At 38.2% G+C, this 17126-nt stretch overlaps 1 protein-coding gene and 2 long non-coding RNA genes across 3 annotated transcripts in view; 1 reads left to right on the top strand and 2 right to left on the bottom strand.

Moving 5' to 3' along the window:
• The window catches only part of LOC107592383 (netrin receptor UNC5D-like), a 144931-nt gene that overhangs the window by 101881 nt on the left and 25924 nt on the right, over positions 1-17126 (bottom strand). The window lies entirely within an intron of this gene.
• The window catches only part of LOC107592347 (uncharacterized), a 20437-nt gene that overhangs the window by 1811 nt on the left and 1500 nt on the right, over positions 1-17126 (bottom strand). Inside the window, exon 2 of the long non-coding RNA XR_001609969.1 lies at positions 7373-7376. This is a non-coding gene — a long non-coding RNA (uncharacterized lncRNA). The remainder of the gene's footprint in view (positions 1-7372; positions 7377-17126) is intronic.
• Positions 7796-17126, top strand: part of LOC107592348 (uncharacterized) — a 21354-nt gene continuing 12023 nt past the window's right edge. Inside the window, exons 1-2 of the long non-coding RNA XR_001609970.1 lie at positions 7796-7806; positions 13521-13525. This is a non-coding gene — a long non-coding RNA (uncharacterized lncRNA). The remainder of the gene's footprint in view (positions 7807-13520; positions 13526-17126) is intronic.

The raw sequence follows: 17126 nt of genomic DNA, 5'->3' as shown, positions 1-17126 counted from the left end.
GTGTTTTTTTTTAACCTTAAACCGCATAAACACATTTCATTACACCAAATACACAAAATAATGTTGTTTTTAGCAGCATCATATGACCCCTTTAAATCCGCATCTGAAGTGTCCCGCTCTGTGCAGTGTGCACTGTCATGTGTCAAAACAAACAGCACGAGGTGTAGGGATGGGCGATATGGGCTTAAAAATATATCACGATAATTTCTGATATTTATTGCTATAACGATATCAATGACGATAATTTAGGGAATCCTGTTTCTTTAGAGAAAAGTATTATCTTTCCTATTTTTACCCAAAATAGGGTGTTGTGAGCATTACTGAGTACACACTTAATGTAATGACTGTTTAATTCATACTGGAAGCCGGAAGGCGCCCTTGCGCAGAAACTCCACATATGCATAGTAGAAGTAATGCTCCAGGAAGAAGTATCCAGTGATCGCTGTAGCTGAATAAAACGCAGATAGAGAAATTTTAACTGAGGAAACCTGAAGACAATAAACATGCAATTGCAAAAAATATATGGTATCTGTGTTCTTCAAGCAATCTTGGGTATTTTTTTATAAGGATAAAGTATATTTATAATGCAATGCTAATCGACATAGCCTTTATCACTGTATATAATGCTATAAAATAGTATGATGTCTGCCTTATTCTGTGATACGAAACCACGTCTGATCACAAAAATAAGTTATTTCAAACACTCGACTGTTATGAAGTTAATATGGAGTAAAAGCATGTCAATAAATTAAAATATCTTTGTTGGACAGCAGGTTTGTAAACGGCTCATACACATGTAAAACTGTGTCGCACACGTGCTACTGTAGTACATTTACTCAAGGCTCAGACCGATTTTTGTCGCACTGTACAGCCCTATCCAAACCTGTTCCAGATTGTAGAAGGAGCTGCTCAATTTCACGTTCGCCTTCCTTCATGTCACTCCACACAGTCGCACACAGAAATATGTCAACAACAACTAGACTTTATCGTTATTATCGCGGGAAGACAAATTCTTATTGTGTGGATAATTTTTACCGGTATATCCCAAACGATAAGATATCTCCCATCCCTAACGAGGTGTCAGTGATTCCACCTCTAAAGGCCGCTCTTGTACTGTATAATGACTACCGATCTTCTCAGCCGCTCCAGCAACGGACGCAACCTGAAAAAAAACTATCGGCATTAGGGATGTAACGATTAACAGCGAGCCGGTTGAAAATCGATTCAAATATGTGACGATTCAAATCGGTTGAGATGCTAAACAAATCGTGATTCATTTAGGTGTAGGAGTTTATATGAATGTATGTCTGAGGGGAACTTACTGTCTTTAGAAAAGTTTAGATGGTATTTTTTCTTTTCATCTTGCCTCTGTATAATGCATATTAAAGTTCATAAGTTCAGCGCTGCTTTGTTTACAACGGAAACCAAGGAAATGCTTTAAGTGCCACCTGCTGGCAGAGAGTAAATCTGCGTCTCATTCAGCTCTGCTGTTTCATGCACAATTTGTATGTACAGTTTCATAAAACTGAAGTCAAACCATTCTGTTTTTGCTTCAAATTTCAAAATTATACAATCTAATTTAGATTAAAAACTGCTCATGTTGCATGTATGCAGCATCTTTGTTTGAATCATGATTAAAATGCAGTGGTTGCCTCTAATTTTAAAAGGAAAGAGGACGGACAAAGCTTTAGTTTGTTTATATGAAGAGATTTATTTTATTTGTGTTATTTATTTGATTTGGGGCTTGTTTTAAATTTTCAATGTAGTTTTGTTATTTACATTTACATTATATTTAAATTTTGTCATTTAGCAGACGCTTTTGTCCAAGTGCTATATTAGTATATTGTTATAGTGTTATATTTCAATTTCACAAAGAAATAAGAAACAAGAAATAATAAAAGGACACATTTAATTTATAATTTGTCTTAAAAAAAAAATCATGAATCGAATCGAATCGTGAAATCAAAATCGTGAATCGAATCGTGAGTAGAGTGAATCGTTACATCCCTAATCGGCATGGATTTTTGCCGATAGTCAATAGTTCCGTCAATCAGCTATCGCTGCCGATTAATCTGCAAAACCAATACATCGGTCGACCTCTAATATAAAGTCACTTTAAACAGCTCATTTGTCAAAAATGTTGTGATCTAACAGCTCCAAAACATAATCCAAAAGCTGCAATTTCCGTTTATTCACATACACCACCCCACCCTGTGCTGGACTGCATGAATCATGAGCTTTTTAGCCAGGTAAAGTTCTGCCCAGCAAAGCTCCAAAATGAGCCCTCTGAAAGAACGTAATTTAAAACATAACAATTGGCATCCTCTGGAATAACCTTTAAGAAGCTGGAGAGCCACACCGGGAGTGCAACACAATTGGCAGTGTTTCTCCCAGGAGGAACAGTTCATTCTAGGGGTGGAACGGTTCAACTTACTCACGGTTCGGTTTGTATCACAGTTTTAGAGTCACAGTTTCGGTATGGTTCGGTATGTGCTATGTTTAGGCAAAAACTATACTGTCAAATAAAAATAAAGAAAATAAGAATAATCTATCTAACTACAAGCAACAGCACAAATAAATACAAAGGTACAGAATTTGAATAAAGTAATGAAATGTAAACCAGCATTGCATATTTCACTGTATAAATTAAAGATTAATCTTTATTAAAGTTACAAAAGGTATTCAATCAAGAGCAGAGAGTGGTTTCTTTGTTGTTACTGTTTGATTAATATTAAGAAAGTGCTGTCACTTTAAGAGAAGGCACTGATCCAGTGCACTGATACAGTATGTTCAACCGGCTATGTCTGCTATAGGATACTTACCAAGACAGGCATTTTGACATAATTTTTGTGTGAATTTGTCCATTTAAACACAATACTTCAGAGAGAGCTTAATATTTGCGCGCGTTCTGAGGCGCGGGTTTTCGCGCTTCGGATTATTTTTTATTTTTTTTTACTGTTCTTCAGTATTTCATTTGTTTGAATAAATCAGTCAGGTTTTTGTGACAGCCACCATTGAAATGTTTATATTTCAAAAAATGAATTGGAGTAGAAATATAATTATGTAATTTAAAGTTAAAGTTAGTATTAATATTACTGTGAAGAGTGGGGTGGGGCTGCGAGCCGTGGGAACGGAGCGAGGCCGGTGGAGTAAATGATAATGAGGCCTGGACTATTTCCAATGTTAGGGCTGCACAATAAATCACATTCGATTGTCATGCGCATCTCGTCAGTAAAGCTGGTTCTGTGATTAGTAGTAAATCTCCATTACGTGCTTTCAGATGGAGCGGCATTTAATACACAGAGCCATAGATCACCGACAAGCTACGCAATATCTCGTTCATAATCAAAAATTAATCGCCTTCGATTATGAATGCGATATTGCGTAGCTTGTCAGTAAACTACGGCTCGGTGTATTAAATGTCGCTCCATCTGAAAGCACGTGATGGAGATTTACTACTAATCACAGAACCGGCTTTACTGATGAGATGTGCATGACAATCGCATGTGATTTATCGTGCAGCCATAACATTGGAAATAGTCCAGGCCTGGTCCTCTCTTGTCCTTCACTGTTGTTACTCCTCCTTTTATCCTTCCGGAGTTCCTCCGTGGGACTCGAGACCGGTGAGTGGCGCAGGTGTCGCTCATTATCATTTACTCCACCGGCCTCACTCCCTTCCCAAGGTTCTCGGCCCCACCCCACTCGTCACAATTACAAAAAAAAGTATTGAGTATATTTTAAGTGTTTGTATACAAATCAGCAAATTTCAACCTTCCATATTATTGACTCTCGTGAATATTTTACAGCATTAGTTGAGAGATTTGTTTTCCTTGGGAAAATTTGCCATGTCCTGTACCTGATATAGATCCAAAATAATCAATATTGAATTGAATCAAATTCGTAATTGAATCGAATCGCAAGCTTGTGAAGGATATTCTAATCGAATTGTGAAATTTGTATCAAAATCCAGCCATAACGGTTAGACCCGCGGATCAGCGGTGGTGTGGAAATCAGAGACTATAGCAACCCTCTATATTGCGAGTAAATCACTCACATATGCGACTAAATCTTCACTCTGGCGACTAAATGATGTCTAATATTAGCCAATGGCTAATAAATTCTCCGATTTTACTCACCAGTGTGTGAGTTGGAGGCTAAGTATTAAGTTTAGCACAGATATATTTTCACTCGCCGAACACTCTGACTGAGTGCTTCAGAGTTTCTCTCTCCTCAAGCGATCTGTGCTATTTTTCAGTTCATCTCAATGGTTGCTCAGCGCACCTGTATTTAACGTACCGTAAATTCTAGTGTGAAGGCGGAACTAATGCGCAAACGGCAATCTGGCGCTCATCTATTATCGTCCCAGTTTTGATTTCAACACACACAACCGGATTAATATTCATGAATTCAGCAGCTCATTAATCCTTAGTGTGTTTTAAATTTAAATCCTTATTAATAGATTCCGTATCATTATCATCTTGTCCAATTTTTTTACAGAAACACTGAATGACCAAAAAGCACCACCACCAGTCAGTTCAGTTAAAATGACTAATATTCATTCATACATGGTTATCAAGTTTAAATTGTAATTACTAAAGTTCTATCATTAAATAATACTTGATTATCATATTATAATGCTTGACTGACTGATGTTAAGAGTGTACGTTCAGATATTTAAAAACGGTGCAATTTTACAAACATTTTCATGTACAGTCGTGGTCAGAATTGTTGGCACCCTTGGTAAATATGATCAAAAAAGGCTGTGAAAATAAATCTGCATTGTTAATCCTATTGATCTTTTATTTAAAAAAATTTACAAAAATATAACCTTTCATTAAAGAATAAGAATTAAAATGGGGGGAAATCTCATTATGAAATAAATGCTTTTCTCTAATACATGTTGGCCACAATTAATGGTACCCTTTTATTCAATACTTTTTGCATCAACCTTTTGCCAAGATAACAGCTCTGAGTCTTTACCTATAATCCCTAATGAGTTTGGAGAACATCTGACAAGAGATCAGAGACCATTTCTTCATCCAGAATCACTCCAGACCCTTCAGATTTCCAGCTGCATGTTGGTGCTTCTCCTCTTCAGTTCACCACACTCATTTTCTATAGGGTTCAGGTCAGAGGACTGGAATGGCCATGGCAGAATATTCGTTTTGTGCTCAGGGACCAATTTTTGCTTTAATTTTATGTTTGTTTTTGGATCATTGTCCTGTTGTAAGATCCAACTATGGCCCATTATAAGATTTCTAGCATGGACAGTCAGTTTTTAATTGTTTATCTGTTGCTATTTGACAGAATCCACAATGCCATGCATCTAAACAAGATGTCCAGGACCTCCAGCAGAAAAATACACCAACATTAAAGATCCAGCAGTATATTTCATTGTACACATAGGGTACTTTTTTACTCCGGTGTGCACCAAACCCATCTCGAGTGTTTGCTGCTAAAAAGCAAATTTTTAGTTTTATCTGACCATAGAACCCAGTCCTGTTTGAAGTTCCAGTAGTGTCTGGCAAATTAATACGCTGGAGTTATTTTTTGGATGAGAGCATTTTCTTTTCTTGCTTTTTTTTCTTGAAACCCTCCCAAACAAAGTCTGATGATGTAGGTGCTGTTTGACTTTTTTTTTAGGCTTTCTTACCCCAAGACTCAACTAATCTCTGCTATTTTGCAGCTGTGGTCCTTGGAGAGCCTTTAACCACTCAAACTCTCCACCTCACTGTGCATTAGAACAATATAGACACAGGTCCTCTTCCAGGAAGGTTTGTAACCTCTCTAGTTGATTGGAAATTCTTCATTATTGCCCTGATGGTGGAAATGGGAGTTTTCAATACTCTAGCTCTTTTCTGAAAGCCACTTTCTATTTTGTGAAGCTCAACAATTTTGTTCTGCACATCAGAACTATACTCTTTGGTTTTACTTATTGTGATGGATGATTAAGGGAATTTGGCCTTTGTTTTCCCTCATTTTTATATTCCTGTGAAACAGGAAGCAATGGCTGGATAATTTCATGTTCATAATCACCCTGGTGAGCTACAAATTATAAATATGAATGGGAATATACTTCAGATATTTTATTTCTAAGGGTACCATTAATTGTGGCCAACATGTATTAGAGAAAAACATCTATTTCATAATGAGATTCCCCCCCATTTTTAAATTCTTATTTTTTTAATGAAAGGTTAGATTGTTGTACATTTTTAAAAATAAAAGATCAATAGGATTAACAATGCAGATTTATTTTCACAGCCTTTTTTGATCATATTTACCAAGGGTACCAACAATTCTGACCACGACTGTATGTGTGTATATATATATATATATATATATATAGCCAAGGTGTCCAGAGGGTTGTATAGTGAGTCCAGGAGATCCTAGGATATGCAGAGATAATGCAGAGAGATTGTTCCTGTGATTGAGAGGTTGTCTTGGACTAAGCTGAAGCTCCAATTCAAACTGTGCCATGGATTACAGACAAGTGTGCCAAACAGCACAGGCCAACTCACTTACATAGAACACCTCATTGAGCAGTGATTGTTCCCAGCCTCCCTTTCCCTTTCATTTTCTCTCTTTTGTTCTCATATACCCAAACCCCTTATTCAATTTGTCCTTATCCATTTGGTCTGCCTGATGCATGCTGTCCCCCGTAAGAGGCTTCCAATGAGCATAAACAAGAGTCCACATTCTATGCTACTAATTTATTCATTCATTAAATGAGTGATAATTAGCTATGGGTAATCAGTTCAGAGGTAGGACAGAGGTATCATCCTGCACTTTCAATGGTCCATTTGTTTAGGGCCATTAGGAAGAGTTGGTTGTAGCTTGTGGTACAATTAACTCTAATGCCCTTACACTGCACAGCATATGGCAGGGAAGCTCTACAAAGCTTTGGTAGTGGATAAACAGTTTCAGGTCCATGAGAACTACTGGGTACATATCAGCGTAAATATTCAATAATGATCCCACACAGCAGTTCTTTAAAGCAAAGTGCGCTACCTTATTCGATATTTAAAGGGGTCATATGAAAAGATTTCAAGTTTTCCTTTATCTTTGGAGTGTTACAAGCGGTTCGTGAATAGATAAGATCCCTAAAGTTGTAAAGATTAAAGTCTCAAACCCAAAGAGATATTCTTTATAAAAGTTAAGACTGGTCCACGCCCTCCTAAAATGCCAAATTTAAACACGCCCCCACATGTCTATGTCACGATGTGGGAAGATTTGCATAACACCGCCCAAATGTTCACGCAAAGAAAGGAGGTGTAACTTTATTGTTGCTGCCACCACCGCCGTCATGTTGTGAAGACACTGTGTGTTTCGTTGTGAAAGCGAAAATACTTTGTTTGGCCTTTCAAAAGAGGACACGGCTAGAAATCAGTGGTTAAGTTGTATTTACAACACTGTTCCAGAACAGTTCAACCCAAATATTCAGATGTGTGTAGCGCATTTTACGTAGGACAAGGACTGTTTCCTGGGAGAGTAGACTACAATGCCGGCTGTTCTGACTCACAGTCTGTAAGTACGTTTTCATATTTAAAGAATTTGCCACTGATGATTCAAACGCGAGTTTTGAGCAGTGTAGAGTAGGCTTGTTGTTTGTCATTTCTCCGATCACAAATGCAAACATGGTTTTATGTTTACGCGGCGCTGCGCGATGCAACGCAACTCGTAAAAAGACAGTATAAGTCATTATAATACGTAATTATGTCCCCACTGGATGCAACAAATGCCTCATTTAGAATGGGTTTTAATGTTTTTGTCTCGTCGCTCTGGGACACGGCCTTACAATATGGTAAGGTGCATAATATTTCCATCACACACTTGAGGTATTGGTATAGCTGGCCAATCAGAGCACACCTCACTTTTCAGAACGATGAGATTTGTAAAAATCGACACGTTTCAGAAAGGCGGGGCATAGAGAAGAAACAATAATGTACATTATGTGGAAAATAATGTGTTTTTTTAACCTTAAACCGCATAAACACATTTCATTACACCAAATACACAAAATAATGTTCTTTTTAGCAACATTATATGACCCCTTTAATTTAATTTGACAGGAATGAAAATAAGCCTGTGAGGAATGTACTTAAAATCTTTTTCAATGGGTTATCCCACTTATTAGTGTTGATTAATCAGCAGATAAAACATTAGGGGAAAAGATTCTTTTAAAAACATTTTTAGTAGACAAAAAAAAAAACTACAGAAAACACAAGCCTTTCTGGAAATAAGATGTGATCTACAGTCTTTATGTATACTTGCTATATGCAGTGCATGGCCATTGAGGAGATTGTAAATCTATCCATCACGGCCTTATTTTCATTCTCATCCTAAATTAAATGTGGTGCTACTTTGAATAAGTCTCTGTCACAGATTAAATAAAATACCAATTATTTTAAACCTTGTTTATACTTTTGATTAGTGTCATGTCTTGGTGGTCAGAAATAATGTGAATTTATCTGGAATTGTACATACATGATTATTTAAAAAAAATGGTAACACTTTATTTTGATAGTCCACTTTAGACATTCTATTAACAGTAAGTAACTTTGCAACTACATGTCAACTAGCACTTAGTAGAGTATTAGTAGACTGTCTGCTTAATATCGTCTAACACTTTTTGTCAACTTATTCTACTAACCCTAAACCTACCCTAACAGTCTACTCTGAGAGTTAGTAGACATGTAGTTGCAAATTAATGAGAATTAGTTGACATGTAGTTACAAAGTTACTTATAGTTAGTAGAATGTCTAAAGTGGACTATCGAAATAAAGTGTAACCAAAAAAAATGTCCAATTACACCACCGTTCAAATAGTTGTTGAGAACTTGAGTCTGTTCCAATGTTTCGAAAAATGCCCTTATGCTCACCAAGGCTGTATTTATTTGATCAACGATATAGAAAAACTCCAACATTGTGTTATACTGTGTTTTCTATTTTACTATATGTTAAAATACTATTTATTTCTGTGATGTGTTTATGGTGTCTCGTGACTCCAGAGTCACATGATCCTTCAGAAATCATTCAAATGCGCTGATTTGGTGCTCAAATAACATATCAAAGTTGAAAACAGTTGTGATGCTTAATATTTTTTAGATACTTTTTTGTATCTGTCTTTTTATGAATACAAGAGAAAAGCATTTATTTGTAAATAGAATAGTATTAATTTCTTTTTGTTTTTTTTGTTTTTTTAAAAAGCTTGTTTTGTATCTAAATGTATCTACATTAGTTCAGAATGTTTTCAAAGATAAGTTTAGCAAAAGTAGGCAAAGTTGAAAAGCCATAATTAGTACTCTTTCTAGAATATTAAATGACCCAATTACAGAGTCCACTGCTATCTTTGTGTGATTACTGCCAACAACTATTCAGTAATCCTTTAGGGGAAATGAATTAGAAATGTGAAAATTGAATCTCCACCTCAGTAACTGCTGGGGATTTACCATGGATTAATGAACTGCTTCCTTACCACCAACAGGCTTGTTTTAACGGCCAATCACTTTGAAGACCGTACTTCTGTGTTTCCGCTCAGAATCTTAAAGTCAAGCCAAGTTGGCCTTGGATCACATACTTGGTCACTCAGAGAAAAGGGGATTTCCCAGCAAAACAAACTTGTATGCATGTAAGGCTCTCAACTAATTCAATAAAACAACTTCTCATTTTGTCTGTGCAAATGAAAAGTAGCTTATTTATTAAAAGGCAGCCTCTGGGTGTTAAGATAGCCTGCTGTTTGAACACTGATAGGATATAATGAGTAATCCTTCATTGAGACAGTAGCCAGGCCACATGAGGTAGGAGGGCTGATTAAAATCCTATCTCAGTGCTTTCTACTGTAACAGTTTTAGTTCAGTTGGTTCTTACGGAGCATTTGAATTGTCTACTCTTAACCAGACTTCCTCCTCATCCCGAGGCATTCTGTGTTTCAGTCCCATTACTGCTGCAGAGTTCCTATCGATGCTGGTTAAACCTGAGAGGAAATTTCAGGCGGCTTCCTGGAAACCTGAGGAGCTGAAAAACATCCATCATCCCCTCACCTACTTTAAATGCAGACATCAAAAATGTAACCTTTTGCAATTGATCTCTCTGATCACGTAATGGATTCTGTGTCTGCCTGACTGACTGCTGTAATGGGATTCAGCTCTCCTTTGGCTAATAAGAGACCTGACAGTTCCTCAGGCCACCACTGAAAAGTTGCACACAATAGTAAGTGGGGCTCCTTAAAACCTCAAACTTTCAGGGCGCATCAGGTAAAATTGATGAGAAACTCGGTCAGGGGATAAATCCCACTACCACTAAAAGTGAAATAAAGAGTTCAACGTTAACCTAAGTGGACTACCATGAGTGCGTTTACATGCACGTTCATAACCCGATTAAGCTTAATAAGCTGTCAATGCACGTGGTCATCTAAACGCTTTGACCCGTTTTCTTTTATTGGAGTAAAGTCATAAATCGCTTAAGCATAAACCGATCATTACAGCTAGATTTTTGCCCCTTACACCGATTACTAGGGCTGGGTATCATTCAAAAATTTTCTATATCGATACCGATACCTTGACTTCGATACCGGTTCCTGAACGATACTTTTTCCGATGCCAATTTTATGAAATCAATTTTAATAAAATTTAAAATTTTTATTTTTCAGCTTGTTGACGTTTAAACAAACTCAAAGACTCATCTCCTGAGCCACTGCACAAAGGAACAAAATGTAACCAACACAATAAATCAGTGCAAATAGTTTTAATAAAGCTCAAATAGTCTTCAGTTTACACATCTGTTAGACTTCATTTACACTAGTGCGTGTTCATTTTAAAACGCATAGCTCAGACAGAATCATGATTTCTATATATTTTCCACTGATTTACTGATGAGCATAAGCAGCTTCCAGCGCTGTCTGCCTGTGTTCTCTCTTCCATGACCGCTGCTCTGACTCAGAGTCAGAGGTAATAGCATATTTCATTTCAGCAACATTACATGGCCAAAACACACATTAGACGGCAATCGGAAGTTATTACAAACACTCGATGGTGGTTTAAAGTGAGTTTTGAGTAAAAGCGGAATATAAATCTTATTTATTGTCTTATGTAACATGATGCTACAGTTTGCATGAATGGTCACATAACACGCGCTTTTGGTTGTGTAGTATGAACGGACATCTGCATATGATCGGAACTCCATGCAGCTCCCGCACTACATTGGAAATTAATGACTGAATGACCGGTCTGTCGCTTGTCGGATATAGTGGAAAGCCGGCTTGAAAAGCAGTGAAAACGCCAGTATGACAAGGATCATTTTCATTTTAAAACATAAACGCACCAGCGTAAATGTAGCCTTACATCGAAGGGGGCTGGGACGCATTCGCACTACAGCCTCATGTGTGCGCCACATCTCTGAGTGTAACCGGTGTAAACTAGTAGGTGTATTCGACTTGACGCGGACTGACTGTGCAGACCTATCTGTGTATTATAGTACCACGAGAGCTAAAGAGAGCAGAGTGCTCTCCATGCTCTTTCGAATCGCTCTTGCTGATGTCAAACACTGATCGATCTGCGCCGCACCTCTTCTAGTCGAACACACCGGCTAGTGCTACAGGCTTATTGGCTCACTGACACTAATGAGATTAACGCCTTAGGTATCGAAATTTGGTACCGAACGATGAGACGTTTTTCAATACTCGATGGTATCGAGGCATTTCGGTCGGTGCCTAAAAAGTATTGAACTCGATACCCAGCCCTACAGATTATGCACAGCTTGTAAACGCATTAAACTTCTTTCTACCGGTTTATTGAAGTGCATTAATGTGTCCTTATTGTGGATTTAAGTGCATCCAGACACAGCAAACATTTTGCAGTAAGGGAGGAGGAAATATACCACAAACTCAGACGCTCGTCTCGTGCAGCAGAAGTAGAAGTGGTGATTGAGATGATAATATATGAGTCGTAAGTTTCCCGCTAACATGTCGCAACGCTCTTCTTTGGTTAACAAAATTATTACATTTTGACATCACTACCGCAAAATAAACTGATTTATTAATAAAGGCTTGTAAACGCAGTTTACTTGCATTGGCTGCATTATTGGTTTGCATGTAAACCGGGACAATGTGTTATTTCAATAAGCTGATTTCTGCGAGTTATCATTGGTGTGCATATAAACGTGCTCCATGTCATCTTTGAAGAAAAACATCTGTAAAAATACTTAAGACTTAGTTATATCATAACATCATCTGATGCTAAAAAATGCTTCAGTGATCATTAACAAGTGGTATTTGCTACTGTCACGGTTTGCCTATTGTGTCAGAGCACGGAGCGAGGGAGCGAGGGAGCGAGGAAACGCAGAGACGAGGGAGAATAATTGAAGAGTCTTTAATAGAACAAAACCAGTGAAACACACATAGGGCATCCGGCTGACGTATAAGACAGGACGAAGGACTCAAGAAAACACAGGGCTTAAATTGGGAACTAAACGAGGAAATAGGAGGAGCCAGCGTGGATCAGATGGCGGGAGGAGCCAGGGAGGATCAGACAGAGGGAGGAGCCAGGGAGAAGACAGGTGGGAGCAGGAGGAGCCAGGCGGGACCCAGGCCACAGTCACGATGGTGGCCCACGGAGGAGCCGACAGAGGGAGGAGCCATGGTGGGGGAAGGGCTGACGGCTACATGGGGCCAACCGATGGTGGCGGAGCAGGTGGAGGTGGAGCCCGAGGCGGCGACAGAGCCAGGGTGAAGTCGAGGATCCGGAGGGCCAAGGCGGAGCCGGAGGCTTGGGCGACCGAGGTGTAGGCAGAGATCCGGAAGGCCGTGGCTGAGCCGGAGCGACAGAGGACTGAGGTGGAGCTGGAGGGAAGGAGGAGCCCAACGGTGCCAGAGGGACGGAAGGATGGAGCAAAGCTGGAAGAGTGCAGTCCCGAGGTGGAGGTAGGGGGACTACTGACCAAGGCGGAGCCGGAGGGACGAGTATCTCTGATTGAAAGTCTAATAAATCTCCCAGGTCCAGTTTGTGCTCACCCCCAGCGGTGGCAACATGGGCGGGGCTTTCCATTGCCCCCGCGATCTCCACAGCTGTATCCACTGTCGCTTGTGCAGTCGGCTTTCGCACCTGGTCAGACACTTGGGGCTCAGGCTCTGGGGCAATCATCAGCTCTGTCACTCCTGATGGCGATGGCTCAACGACCGCAGCAGGCTCTGGCTCTCTGTCTGCGGTGGGCTCGGGCAGCTCTGCGCCGCAGAGTGGTATTTGACTGGGCTCTGGGTCCAGAGTGGGCACCCACTCAATGAAGGAGGCGAGGCTCTCTCGAGGACCATCCCCGGACAACTTGATAGTCCAGCTTGATAGAATGAGCGGAGGAAGTTGTCCGGGTAGTGTGTGAGGTTAGCGAGGAACACAAAGTCTTTAGTGTGGTCCTCGAGAGAGCGATCCCCCTGCTCCAGCAGGAGGACGAGGACGACAGAGTCATCCATAACAAAAAATAAAAACTAACAAAAACTGAAAACAAAATGAGGGGAAGACGCCGCTTAATTAGTTTTTGTAGGTCGGTTATTCTGTTACATGTGCTGATAGGACTATGAAGGTATTCCACATAAAGTCCTTTAATTATAATCCACACGGTACAAGAGAAGTAAACTCAGGGTGATACAAACACGTCTGACAATTAGGGATGCACCGAAATGAAAATTCTGGGCAGAAATCGAAAATTCTGTATGCACTTGGCCGAAAACCGAAACCGAAAATGCTTTGTAATGGTTATCTAATATTTTATTAAATAATATAAAGTCATTTTGTAAGACTTTTTAAACTTAACTTAATTTTAATGATACTGAATTTTAAAAAACACAAGCCAATAAAATAACCACACTTTTACTGAAAGTAACACAATAAAACTGGACAGAATTTATATTAATATTGGTAACACTTTACAATAAGGTTCATTAGTTAACATTAGTTAACTACTTTAGATAACGAACTAAGAATGAACAATAGTTCTTCAGCATTTATTAATCTTAGTTCATGCTAATTTCAACATTTACTAATGCATTATTAAAATCAACAGTTGTGCTTGTTAACAGTTAATGCACTCTGAATTAACATGAACTAACAGCGAACAACTGTATTCTCATTAACTAACATTAAGAAAGATTAATAAATACTGTAATAGATGTATTGTTCATTGTTCGTTCATGTTAGTTAAGACATTAACTAACATTAACTAATGGAACCTTATTGTAAAGTGTTACCTTAATATTAAATATCAATATATTATTATTATTATTAACTTCTATGTAACAGAATCAGTTATAAGTTGTTGTTTTGTTTTTGTTTTTTTGGGGGGACTAATTATCCAAATAATGTATAGTCCTACAAAGCTATAATTATCAGAGCATATGAGAAGAGCATAGCATCACTGAAGGTAGCATCATTTTACCAGCATTGCCCAGTACAGCTGAACTAGCCTACACCAGGTTACAGCACAGTAGCACTACTGCAAAAAGGAACAAGTATACTGCATAGAAATTTCCTGTCAGCTTGTTAAGCGGACTTTGCTTTTTCGGTGAGCATGAGCGGTACACGAGCAGAACACACATTCATAGAGCGGAATATTGAGCAGAGCGTCAAACCGCGCAGTGATGAGGAGAGTGAAACCTGTGCACTGAACACTGCCAGGCGCGGCGCGGCCAGGGCCGCATTAAGACCTTACAGGGCCCCGGGGCTATGACTTACTGCAGGGCCCCGTATTACAAATAAAATATATTGTATATATAGCTTTAAATAGGATTTCTATCCCATCAAAATTTATGCATTGAAATTTCATAATTCTTGTTACCAATTTCAATACAAAAAAAATTAAAAATACTAACCTAAGTAAAAACAAGCTTATACTTAAGACAAGTAAACAGCCACAAATTACAAAAAATAGACCTACTTGAAACACTTAAAGCACTGAATAAGAAATTATATTGTATAAAATAAATGTACAAATAAACTGAATAGTCTTCACTGTATAAATTCAATATACATTCATTCTTATTTATTTTACAAAAGTGATTTGGTCAAGGACAGTGAGTGATTTTCTTTCTAATGTTTGATTAACATCATTGACATAAATTTTAACAGCAGCTAATTAGGCTGCTTTAGAGGAATAGCTCACCCAAAAATTAAAGGTCTGATGTTGTTCTAAACCTGTATGAGTTTTCTTCTGTTGTTGAATGTAAAAGTATATATTTGGAACAATACTGGTAATCAGACAGTTGCTGGGCCCCCATGACTTCCATAGTATGAAAAACAAAATACACTACTGGAGTCAATGGGACCAGAAACTTTCTAGTTACGAACATTCTTCAAAATAACTTCTTTTATGTTGAGGAGAACAAAGAAATTCATACAGGTTTAGCACAACTTGAGGCTGAGTAAATGATGACTGTATTTTCATTTTTGGGTGAACTATCCCTTTAAAATCTCATCATATTAGGATCTCACATAGCCTACTACTACACTTGCTTTATATTTAACTATTAACGTTCATTTAAGTCACAAATTACTGTGAGACATTTTGACACATAACATTTGAACGTTTAAGCACAAGGTGCGAAAAATAACTCAAGATAAGACTGGCGCTGTACGAGCAGGTGCAAGCCACGCGAATCAGGCCGTAACCGTCTTAATGCGCGCATTTGCCAAAATGAATTCTGTCCCACTGCTTAATGTCCCTGAACAAGTTTAATTTGTTTTTAAACAATAATGCTTAAAATGCGTTTAAATGAAAAGCTTAATGCCACGCAAAACGATTGATATATTTCTACCGGTTTATCTCTCAACCCATAAGTGAATATACTTTGTTCAAACACAAAAAGCAATATACATCCATCAAGTTGTTAACTTGTTAATCAAACTAACCTTAAATATGTGGGGACGATGACACTGTGATTTTATCTGCTCCATGTGCCCGGTCCACTTGCTGTTTCACAACTATTCCATCATCAGCTTTAGATTTTACTGACTAACTCATGTATTCCCCTCTCTCTTCATTTTTTTTAGAATAGCCCCTCTCTCGCTTTCTTTATTTTACATTTTTACTAATCGAAGATTGTTCTTTGCATGACCATTTCCAGATTATGCCGGAACGAAGTGAAGAGAGGTGAATGCGGACATTGCAGCGATCACCTGATTGATACGTGGTGCACGGGTCGTTCAAAAGTAAAAAATATAGAATAAATGCATTTGATTGGTAAACCAAATTCAAACGTGACGTTTTAATCTCTAAAGGTAATGCATGGAATATATGGAAAAGCTCCACTAAATAATAGCGTTAATAAGTGAGGGGTGGGGCTTTGGCAATCGGCGCTACCGATGACCAGTCAATCTACTCCACAGGCCCCCTCCTTGTCCAGGCCCCAAAGCTTCAGCCCAGCCTAGGCCAATGGTTAATGCGGCCCTGGGCCATATATAATATTATTATAAAAAAATATATATTTTTTTTATTATTATTATTATTAATATTATATGTAGCCTATATTTTCGGCTCGCATTTTCAACCTTCTTTCTCTTTCGGCCGAAAACGCCCTTTTCGGCCGATAATTTTCGGCTGCCGAAAATTCAGTGCATCCCTACTGACAATAAACAATAACCCATGGTCAACTGAACAGAAAGAGTACTATAAATAGGGCAGATGACGAGGGGCAGACAGGTGATGAGGATCAACTAATAATGACAAAATGAGAACAGGAACAGGAACATGACCAAATATGGGCACAGAGGGAGAAAACACAACAAACAGTCCAGAACGGTGACAGCTACTTTATGCCTTCTGTAATTAAAATATTGCTATATGTTTTAATTGCCATAAAAAGCATCGTATAGACAAGGGGTCAAAATAATGATACTTAGACATAATTATTCAACTGTATCACTGAATAATTTAAACAAAGAAAATAAAAAATTTAAGCATAAGTGAAGTGGTTGCAAGATAATAAAAAAAACATATGCGATATTATATTATATCATGAAGCATTTTAACATATTAGCTTCAATAGCACTGCAAGTACCCTTATAATTTTAATACGATTACATATGATTGTGATACTACAATTTAAATATGCACAGAAGTACCAATATGGCAGTCTGCATCACAAAT

The sequence above is a fragment of the Sinocyclocheilus grahami genome, unplaced genomic scaffold (genome assembly GCF_001515645.1).
Source record: "Sinocyclocheilus grahami isolate Dianchi unplaced genomic scaffold, SAMN03320097.WGS_v1.1 scaffold152.1, whole genome shotgun sequence".
Classification (NCBI taxonomy): domain Eukaryota; kingdom Metazoa; phylum Chordata; class Actinopteri; order Cypriniformes; family Cyprinidae; genus Sinocyclocheilus; species Sinocyclocheilus grahami.
This window is presented reverse-complemented; position numbering and strand designations above follow the sequence as displayed.